Genomic DNA, 10803 nt, shown 5'->3' on the forward strand with positions numbered 1-10803 from the left:
TCATGACTCCTAGGGGTTTACTAAAGGTCATTTTCTAATTGATTTTTTATCAGTTTTTAGATAGATGAAAAGTGATCTTAATAGAAATGAGCGGGTTCGGTTCTCAGAGAACCGAACCGTACCGAACTTCATCATTTAAGTTCGGTTCCGAGCCAGGCTTGGATTTTCCCGCCTGACTCGGAAACCGGAACGAGGCAAAATGTCATCATCCCGCTGTCGGATTCTTGCGGGGTTTGGATTCCATATAAGGAGCCGCACGTCCCCGCCATTTTCACTCCGGCATTAGAGAGTGTAGAGAGAGGACGTGTCTCCATCCTCAGTGTCCTCAGTGTCCTCTGTGGAAGTGTCTTGTGCTGTATTTGTCCAGTCACAGTGTTTGTATCCGCTGTGTTGTGCTGCATCAGACCAGTGGTAGTGTCCTGGCCATCAGTCATTCCAGTGACCAGGCAGTCACAGTGGTATACACTGCTGCTATATGTCCACTGCTGCCGTATTATAATAATAATAATAACAACAAGTCCCTTTCAGTGATGCTGTGTTGTGCTGCATCAGACCAGTGGTAGGGTCCTGGCATTAGTCATTCCAGTGACCAGGCAGTCACAGTGGTATACGCTGCTGCTATCTGTCCACTGCTGATGTACTATAATAATAATACTAATAATACTAATAATAATAACAACAAATCCCTTACAGTGTTGTTGTGTTGTGCTGCATCAGACCAGTGGTAGTATCCTGGCCATCAGTCATTCCAGTGACCAGGCAGTCACAGTGGTATACGCTGCTGCTATATGTCCACTGCTGCTGTATTATAATAATAACAACAACAACAACAACAACAACAAGTCCCTTGCAGTGTTGCTATGTTGTGCTGCCTCAGACCAGTGGTAGTGTCCTGGCCATCAGTCATTCCAGTGACCAGGCAGTCATAGTGGTATACGCTGCTGCTATATGTCCACTGCTGCTGTATTATAATAATAATAACAATAACAACAACAAATCCCTTACAGTGTAGCTGTGTTGTGCTGCATCAGACCAGTGGTAGTGTCCTGTGCATCAGCCATCTGTCATTCCTGTGTCGCATATTGTGTTATATAACTCCAGAAACATAATGGAGAACAAAAATTTGGAGGATAAAATAGGGAAAGTTCAAAAAGAATCACTTCCTCCTAGTGCTGAAGCTGCTGCCACTAGCTATGACATAGACAATTAAATGCCATCGTCGTCTGCCAAGGCCAATGCCCAATGTGATAGTAGAGGGCATGTAAAATCCAAAAAGCCAAAGTTCAGTAAAAAGACCCAAAAAAAGAAATTGAAATGGTCTGAGGAGAAACGTAAACTTGCCAATATGCCATTCACTACACGGTGTGGCAAGGAACGGTTGAGGCCCTGGCCTATGTTCATGACTAGTGGTTCAGCTTCACATGACAATGGAAGCCCTCATCCTCCCGCTAGAAAAATTAAAAGAGTTAAGCTGGAAAAAGCAAAGAAAATAACTGTGCATTCTGAGATGGTATCACAAATCCCCAAGGAGAGTCCAAGTGTGTCGGTGGTTTCGATGCCTGACCTTCCCAACACTGGAAGAGAAGAGGTGGCTCTTTCCACCATATGCACACCCCCTGCAAGTGCTGGAAGGAGCACCCACAGTCCAATTCTTGATATTGAAATTGAAAATGTCACTGTTGAAGTACACTAGGATGAGGATATGGGTGTTGCTGGCGCTGAGGAGGAAGTTGACGATGAGGATTCTGATGGTGATGTGGTTTGTTTAAGTCAGGCACCGGGAAAGACACCTGTTGTCCGTGGGATGAAGAAGCCCATTGTAATGCCTGGGCAAAATACCAAAAAAGCCACCTCTTCGTTGTGGAATTATTTCTCCACAAATCCAGACAACAGGTGTCAAGCCATCTGTTTCCTCTGTCAATCTGTAATAAGTAGGGGTAAGGATGTTAAACACCTAGGAACATCCTCCCTTATACGTCACCTGCAGTGCATTCATCACAAGTCAGTGTCAAGTTGTGAAACTTTGGGTAAGAGCGTAAGCAGTCCACTGACACCTAAATCCCTTCTTCCTGCTGTACCCAAGCTCCTGCAAGCCACACCACCAACTCTCTCAACGTCAACTTCCTCCTCAGCCAGGAACGTCAGTAGTCCTGCAGGCCATGTCACTGTCAAGACTGAGGAGTTCTCTCCTAACCGGGATTCCTCCAGAGGATGCTAGAGTGGTACACCTGCTGTTGCTGCCGTTGCTGTTGTTACTGATGGGAGTCGATCGTCATCCCAGAGGGGAAGTCGGAAGACCACTTGTACTACTTCCAATAAGCAATTAACTGTCCAACAGTCCTTTGTGAGGAAGAAGAAATATGACAGCAGTCACCCTGTTGCAAAGCGGATAACTGAGGCCTTGACACTTATGTTGGTGTTAGACATGCGTCCGGTGTTCGCCATTAGTGCAGTGGGATTTAGACAATTGATGGAGGTATTGTGTACCCGGTACCAAATTCCATCTAGGTTCCACTTCACTAGGCAGGCGATACCGAGAATGTACAAAGACGTCACAAAAAGAGTCACCAGTGTCCTACAAAATGTGGTTGTATCCAGTGTCCACTTAACCACGGACATGTGGACAAGTGGAACAGGGCAGACTAAGGACTATATGACTGTGACAGCCCACTGGGTAGATTTATGGCCTCCCACAGCAACAACAACAGCGGCAACAGTAGTAGCATCTCGCAAATACCAACTCGTTCCTAGGCAGGCTATGCTATGTATCACAGCTGTCCATAAGAGGCACACAGCTGACAACCTCTTACTGAACCTGAGGGACATCATCGCAGAATGGCTTACTCCAATTAGACTCTCCTGGGGATATGTGATATCGGACAACGCCACCAATATTGTGCGTGCATTACATCTGGGCAACTTCCAGCACGTCCCATGTTTTGCACATCCAATTAATTTGGTGGTGCAAAATTTTTTGAAAATGACAGGGGCGTACAGGAGAAGCTGTCTGTGGCAGAAAAATTGTGGGCCACTTTCGACATTCTGCCACCGCGTGCCGAAGACTGGAGTGACAGCAAACACTTCTCAACCTGCCCTGCCATCAACTGAAGCAAGAGGTGGTAATGAGGTGGAATTCAACACTCTATATGCTTCAGAGGATGGAGGAGCAGCAAAAGGCCATTAAAGCCTATGCATAAACCTACGATATAGGCAAAGGAGGGGGAATGCACCTGACTCAAGCGCAGTGGAGAATGATTTCTGTCTTGTGCAAGGTTCTCCAACCCTTCGTTCTTGCCACACGTGAAGTCAGTTCAGACACTGCCAGCTTGAGTCAGGTCAATCCCCTCATCAGACTTTTGCAGAAGCAGCTGGATAAATTGAAGCAGGAGCTAAGACGGAGCGATTCCGCAAAGTATGTGGGACTTGTGGATGGAGCCCTTCATTCGCTTTGCCAGGATTCAAGGGTGATCAATCTGTTGAAATCAGAACACTACATTTTGGCCACCGTGCTCGATCCTAGGTTTAAAGCCTACGTTGTATCTCTCTTTCTGCAGAGGTGCAAAGACCTGCTGTGAGTAAATTGTCAACTTAAGCTAAACGTGACCCGTCAACAGCTCCTCCTTCAATTTCTCCCACCACTGGGGCTGCAAGGAAAAGGATAAGATTTCCTAGCCCACCCACTGGCGGTGATGCAGGGCAGTCAGGAGCGAGTGCTGACATTTTGTCCGGACTGAAGGACCTGCCAATGATTACTGACATGTCTACTGTCACTGCATATGATTCTGTCACCATTGAAAGAATGGTGGAGGATTATATGAGTGACAGCATCCAAGTAGGCATGTCAGACAGTCCGTATGTATACTGGCAAGGAAAATAAGCAATTTGGATGCCCTTGCACAAACTGGCTTTATTTTACCTAAGTTGCCACCCCTCCAATGTGTACTCCGAAAGAGTGTTTAGTGCACAGGTAACCTTGTCAGCAATCGGCATAGGAGTTTACTTCCACAAAATGTGGAGAAGATGATGTTCATCAAAATGAATTATAAATTTCTCCGGGAAGATCTGTACCAGCAATTGCCTCCAGAAAGTACAGAAGGACCTGTGATGGTGGATTCCAGTGGGGGCGTATTAATACTCTGTGAGGAGGAGGAGGATGGACATAGTGAAAGGGGTGAGGAATCGGAGGATGAGGTCGAAATGTTGCCTCTGTAGAGCCAGTTTGTGCAAAAAGAGATTGATTACTTCTTTTTTTGGCGGGGGCCCAAACAAACCACTCATTTCAGCCACAGTCGTGTGGCAGACCCTGTCACTGAAATGATTGGTTTGTTAAAGTGTGCATGACCTGTTTATACAACATAAGGGTGGGTGGGAGGGCCCAAGGACAATTCCATCTTGCACCTCTTTTTTCTTCTTATCATCATATGCTGTTTGGGGGCTATTTTTTAAAGTGCCACCCTGTCTGACACTTCCGTATATGTCTAGTGGTACTGCCATTTAATTCCAGTGATTTGGATGTATAATTCCAGTGATTTGGACGTATAATTCCAGTGATTTGGACGTATAATTCCAGTAATTTTGCCAATTAATTCCAATGATTTGGGCGTATACTTCCAGTGATCTTTCAATTTAATTCCAGTGATTTGGACGTATAATTCCAGTGATTTGGATGCATAATTCCAGTGATTTGGAAGTATAATTTCAGTGGGAATTGTTTGTATCACTTGGCTTAGTCATACAGCTACCTCATTGCACCTCTTCAACATCTTTGCATGAGGTGCTGTTTGGGGCCTAGTTTTTGAAAAGTGCCATCCTGTCTGACACTGCCGTATGAGTCCAGGGGTACTGCTGTATTAGTCCACCAATTGCAGAATTTTAAAAAAATGACAGGGGCATGCTGGAGATGCTGTCAGTGGACCGAACAATTGCGGCCCACTCTCGACATTCAGCCACTGCGTGACACTACTAGATGGGCCAGGTGGTTGTGTCGCTTATCTTAGTCATCCAGCTACCTCATTGCACTTCTTTTTCTTCTTTGCATCATGTGCTGTTTGGGGCCTAGTTTTTAAATCTGCCATCCTGTCTGACACTGCAGTACCACTCCTAGATGGGCCAGGTGTTTGTGCCGCACACTTGTGTCGCTTAGCTTAGTCATACAGCCACCTCGGTGCAACCTTTTTGCCTAAAAACAATATTGTGAGGTGTGAGGTGTTCAGAATAGACTGGAAATGGGTGGAAATGAATGTTATTGAGGTTAATAATACCGTAGGATCAAAATTACCCCCAAATTCTGTGATTTTAGCTGTTTTTATGTTTTTTTCCAAAAATTATCCAGATCCAAAACCAAAACATGAAAGGGTGGTTTTGGCAAAACCAAGCCAAAACCAAAACACGAAAGTGGAATTAGAACCAAAACCAAAACACAAAACACAAAAAGTGCCAGCAACACATCTCTTGATCTTAATAGATATAGTGTTCTAGGGGCTAAAACACACATTTACTAACTGGTGATTTTAAAATGTTAGTAAATGTGTTTTTGCTCCTGAAACAGATTGATTTGCATCAGTTTGGAAATGAATGAAAAGCGACCTTTAGTAAATATACCCCCAAGTGTCAACATTCTAAACTGCATAATGAGGATTAATTGAATTAACTGAAGTTTGCAGACACAAATTGTAAAAATGTTTCTTTTGTTCCAGCAATATAGTCTTGAAGTCACTTTCAGTTGTCTTCATTGTATCATGCCTCAGTCTGCTACTGAAAGGACCAGCCATATGGATCTTTACAATATAGTTTAATACTAGAGGCTTATACCTTCCTGGAAAATGATGTATGATTTAAATTACCACCAATTTAAAGGGAATAATTATTGTTTTTAATGTTTTGGCCACCCAACGAGAGCCTGAGAAAGAGTAAATTAGCAACTATAGCACACAGCTGTGGGTTTTTCCAATAAGAATAGTCATTATGTTCTGTGATAGAGCTAATAAAATTATTTTATTTATTTTTGTTGGTGTCACTATAATGGGTTTTGTGTGGTTGGGGTCGGTTAGACTCCATGTGGCTGCAATGGAAAATCTATTATGTGTTTTCAATGCTACTGTGCAACCTTTGTATGTGTAAAGTTCATGTAAAGCACGTGAAAAATGATCATACATTTGGGTGGTATTGAGGAAGGGTGGAGATCTGAGCATAGAAAAATACTTTTTTTTATATCATTACCTTGATTATATGTGTATTTTTTTTTAAGTTTAAAGGTATACAAACATTTGGATTTTTAGCTGGGTCTGAACAAGCTTGCTACATAAAATACAATGCAGTAACACTAAGATTATAATGCAGGCAGGGTCGGACTGGCCCACAGGGGTACAGGGGAAACCACCGGTGGGCCCCACTACCTTAGGGTCCACTCCTTCCTCTAGGGATCAGGTTCCAGACTGTGCCCTTGTATTATACATGGTAGATATGTTGCATTACACTGCAACAGACAATTGTGTATTTCAAGCCTCTGTGGAGGCTATCCTCACCCCCTTTGTAGGCTGGCCACTCCCACAAGTATGGGCCCCTACCACTGGATTCCCCCAGTGGGCCCTTCATGCCTCAGTCTGACACTGACTGCAGTGCACTGTACAGCTGTAACATCATGCACACTGGTTGTGTCTATATATTCTTAAACACCTTAAATAGCTGATGATGTCTTGCGACTTCTGTCATGCCATATTAAACCATTTATTTAAATTTAAGTCTTAACTCTAAAACTGTGTACACATGGTGAAATTTTTTCTTTTGATTTTGAGTATATAGTCAAAATCGCAAGAAAAGTTAGTGCAAATAGCAAGGTGTTATGCCGCTTGTGATCCCGATTCGATCCTGATGCGCGGTCCCATGCAAGCCTAGATAGACTGTGCAGGCAAGTCAATCCTTGCTATATCGGTGTACTAACTAGTGCAGAGGTTCTCAAACTCGGTCCTCGGGAGCCCACACAGTGCATGTTTTGCAGGTAACCCAGCAGGTGCACAGGTGTATGAATTACTCACTGACACATTGTAAAAGGTCCACAGGTGGAGTTAATTATTTCACTTGTGATTCTGTGAGGAGACCTGCAAAACATGCACTGTGTGGGGTAATGAGGACCGAGTTTGCAGACCTATGCCCTAGTGCAGGCATGTTCAAACTGCGGCCCTCCAGCTGTTGAGAAACTACACATCCCAGCATGCCCTGACACCGCTTTAGTATTCACTGATAGCAAAACTGTGTTAGGGCATGCTGGGTTATGTATTTTCACAACAGCTGGAGGGCCGCAGTTTGGACATGCCAGCCCTAGTGCATATCGCAAGTATTTACAGTAGCTTGCAATATGAACTTGCAATACCGATCTGCGTCATCACAGCCCCCCCCGCCACCCATCTTGTTATTCTCTGTGTAGAGGCTGAAGCAGCATCACTGTACAGGAGCCGGGCAAACAGTTTTAAAAGTGAGTACTGTACACCACTAATGTTGTAGGGAATTGACAGGGGGGTGCTACTGATAGGCAGCGTTGGACTGGGGCATGGAGGGCCCACTGGGGAAATGCAGTGATAGGGGCCCATGCTTAGAGGCTTGGCTAACTGGTAGTGCATGTTCTGGGCCCCTTGTTACATACATATAGCAAATACCGCTAGTGCATGCATGATAATGTACCAGATTAATAACACTGTAGAAAGTACCCCATAGTCCTGTGCAGTATAATGTAACATATGTATAATGTGTAATTCAAGTACAAAATCTGATCCCTAGAGGAGGGGGTGGGACCCTCAGGCAGTGGGGCCCACAGGTGGTTTCCCCTGTACCCCTGTGGGCCAGTCCGACCCTGCTGATAGGGTGACCAAAGTCCACTGTACACCACCAATGTTTGGGGGGAAAGGAGGGCTGCAGTTAGGAGGCACATGGAGATAGTGTGGGGCTGCACAAATGGCTGTATGTGGGCAAAGGGCAGTGTACACCACCAATGTTTGGGAGGACAGGGGGGCTGAAGCTAGGAGGCACATGGAGACGTGGTGGGGCTGCATAAATGGCTGCATGTGGGCGAAGGGCACTGTACACCACCAATGTATTCTATCATATGGCTCTAAATAGTCAGGTTAGGGTCACTAATATTTGGACTCCTGCATGGTCACCAAGATTCCTGCATTCATTAGTGGTGACTCATTTGTTAACCTTCAGTATCAAAATGATGCTTTGTGTTTTTTCAACGCATGCAACTTTACAGGATCTGGTCAAAGGGGATACACATGTAGAGATGTGTGCTGAGCAATCTATCACAGACCTCTCAGCACACATATCTCCCCCCGGCGCTCAGCACTCACTGCGATGTGTGCTGAGTGGAGGTCGCGGGTGGGGGTGTGGATGGAAGGGAGGGTGCTGAAGTGAGCGACCTGACTAGAGTCAGCTATAGCGATGCGCAGGGCTGTGGATAGGGGGCATACACACGGAGCAATGTATGCTTCTTTTCTAAGCAATCTAGTCAGATTTCTTAGAAATGAAGCACAAATCGCTTTGTGTATACCCCCATTAAGGAGCAAATTTACTAATGGGCTTATTGGAGATTCTAGAAGGTGTTTTAGTATGAGCCTTTATCATGAGGCCTTACTGTAGACAAATCACATGGCCCTATGTGGGCATTGCTATTATGTAGTGTTAGGACTGATGATATCGGAGAGGCCTTGGCGCAGCTCAGCAGCTAAACATGTCTTTGCAAACACGCAGGCTTGGACTGACCCCCAGGGGTACAGGGGAAACCACCAGTGGGCCCCACTGCCTGGGGGCCCACCTCCTGCTCTAAGGATCGGGTTCCAGACTGTGCACTTGAATTATATATTAAACAAATGTTAGCTTATACTGGACTATGGTGTATTTTCTAGAGTGCATTGCTGTTATTAATCTGATACATTATCATGCATGCAGCAGCTGTATTTACTGTATATATTTATGAAAGGACCCAGACATTGCACTCTCTAATCATTGGTCAAACCAATGAGGTGACAGGCCACACCCTTTCTGCAGACTGGCCACACCTCTAAACATAGGTCCCTACCACTGCATTCCCCCGGTGGGCCCTACATGCCCCAGTCCGACACTGCAAATACGTGTGACCAATTCCCTGAAATTCCATTACCAGATAGCTTCAGGTATGGTTACAGGTAATTTTTTAGTGTGCTGTGGCGATCCCAGGGGTCGGGGTGGGGGAGCACCCCCCTCTCTGTCTGCAGATTCTAGAAGGTGCTAGATAAATTATAAGTAGAATCTGATTGGTTGTTATTAGTGATGAGCGGGTTCGGTTTCTCGGAAACCGAACCACCCCGAACTTCACCCTTTTTACACGGGTCCGAGCCATACTCGGATTCTCCCGTATGGCTCGGGTAACCCGAGCGCGCCCGAACGTCATCATCCCGCTGTCGGATTCTCGCGAGATTCGGATTCTATATAAGCAGCCGCGCGTCGCCGCCATTTTCACTCGTGCATTGGAAATGTTAGGGAGAGGACGTGGCTGGCGTCCTCTCCGTTTATGTTGATGCATTGCAAATATTTTGTGCTTGCTTATTACTTAATTGTGGGGACTGGGGAGCAGCTGTATATAGGAGGAGTACAGTGCAGAGTTTTGCTGACAGTGACCACCAGTAATACGTTGTCTGCCTGAAAAACACTCCATATCTGTGCTCAGTGTGCTGCATATATCTGTGCTCACACTGCTTAATTGTGGGGACTGGGGAGCAGCTGTATTATATAGCAGGAGTACAGTGCAGAGTTTTGCTGACAGTGACCACCAGTATACGTTGTCTGCCGGAAAAACACTCCATATCTGTGCTCAGTGTGCTGCTTTATTGTGGGGACTGGGGACCACCAGTATAATATTATAAAGGAGGAGTACAGTGCAGAGTTTTGCTGACCAGTGACCACCAGTATATAATATATAGCATTACGGTACAGTAGGCCACTGCTGTACCTACCTCTGTGTCGTCATTAAGTATACTATCCATCTAGATTCTATACCTGTGGTGCATTTCAGTTGTGCAGTTTGCTGACACAGTGACCACCAGTATACTATATATAGCAGTACGGTACGGAAGGCCACTGCTGTACCTACCTCTGTGTCGTCATTAAGTATACTATCCATCTACATTCTATACCTGTGGTGCATTTTAGTTTTGCAGTTTGCTGACACAGTGACCACCAGTATACTATATATAGCAGTACGGTATGGAAGGCCACTGCTGTACCTACCTCTGTGTCGTCATTAAGTATACTATCCATCTACATTCTATACCTGTGGTGCATTTTAGTTGTGCGCAGTATATATAGTAGTAGGCCATTGCTATTGATACTGGCATATAATTCCACACATTAAAAAATGGAGAACAAAAATGTGGAGGTTAAAATAGGGAAAGATCAAGATCCACTTCCACCTCGTGCTGAAGCTGCTGCCACTAGTCATGGCCGAGACGATGAAATGCCATCAACGTCGTCTGCCAAGGCCGATGCCCAATGTCATAGTAGAGAGCATGTAAAATCCAAAAAACAAAAGTTCCGTAAAATGACCCAAAAATCAAAATTGAAAGCGTCTGATGAGAAGCGTAAACTTGCCAATATGCCATTTACGACACAGAGTGGCAAGGAACGGCTGAGGCCCTGGCCTATGTTCATGGCTAGTGGTTCAGATTCACATGAGGATGGAAGCACTCATCCTCTCGCTAAAAAAATGAAAAGACTTAAGCTGGCAAAAGCACAGCAAAGAACTGTGCGTTCTTCTAAATCACAAATCCCCAAGGA

The sequence above is a fragment of the Pseudophryne corroboree genome, chromosome 7, assembly GCF_028390025.1.
Source record: "Pseudophryne corroboree isolate aPseCor3 chromosome 7, aPseCor3.hap2, whole genome shotgun sequence".
Classification (NCBI taxonomy): Eukaryota; Metazoa; Chordata; class Amphibia; order Anura; family Myobatrachidae; genus Pseudophryne; species Pseudophryne corroboree.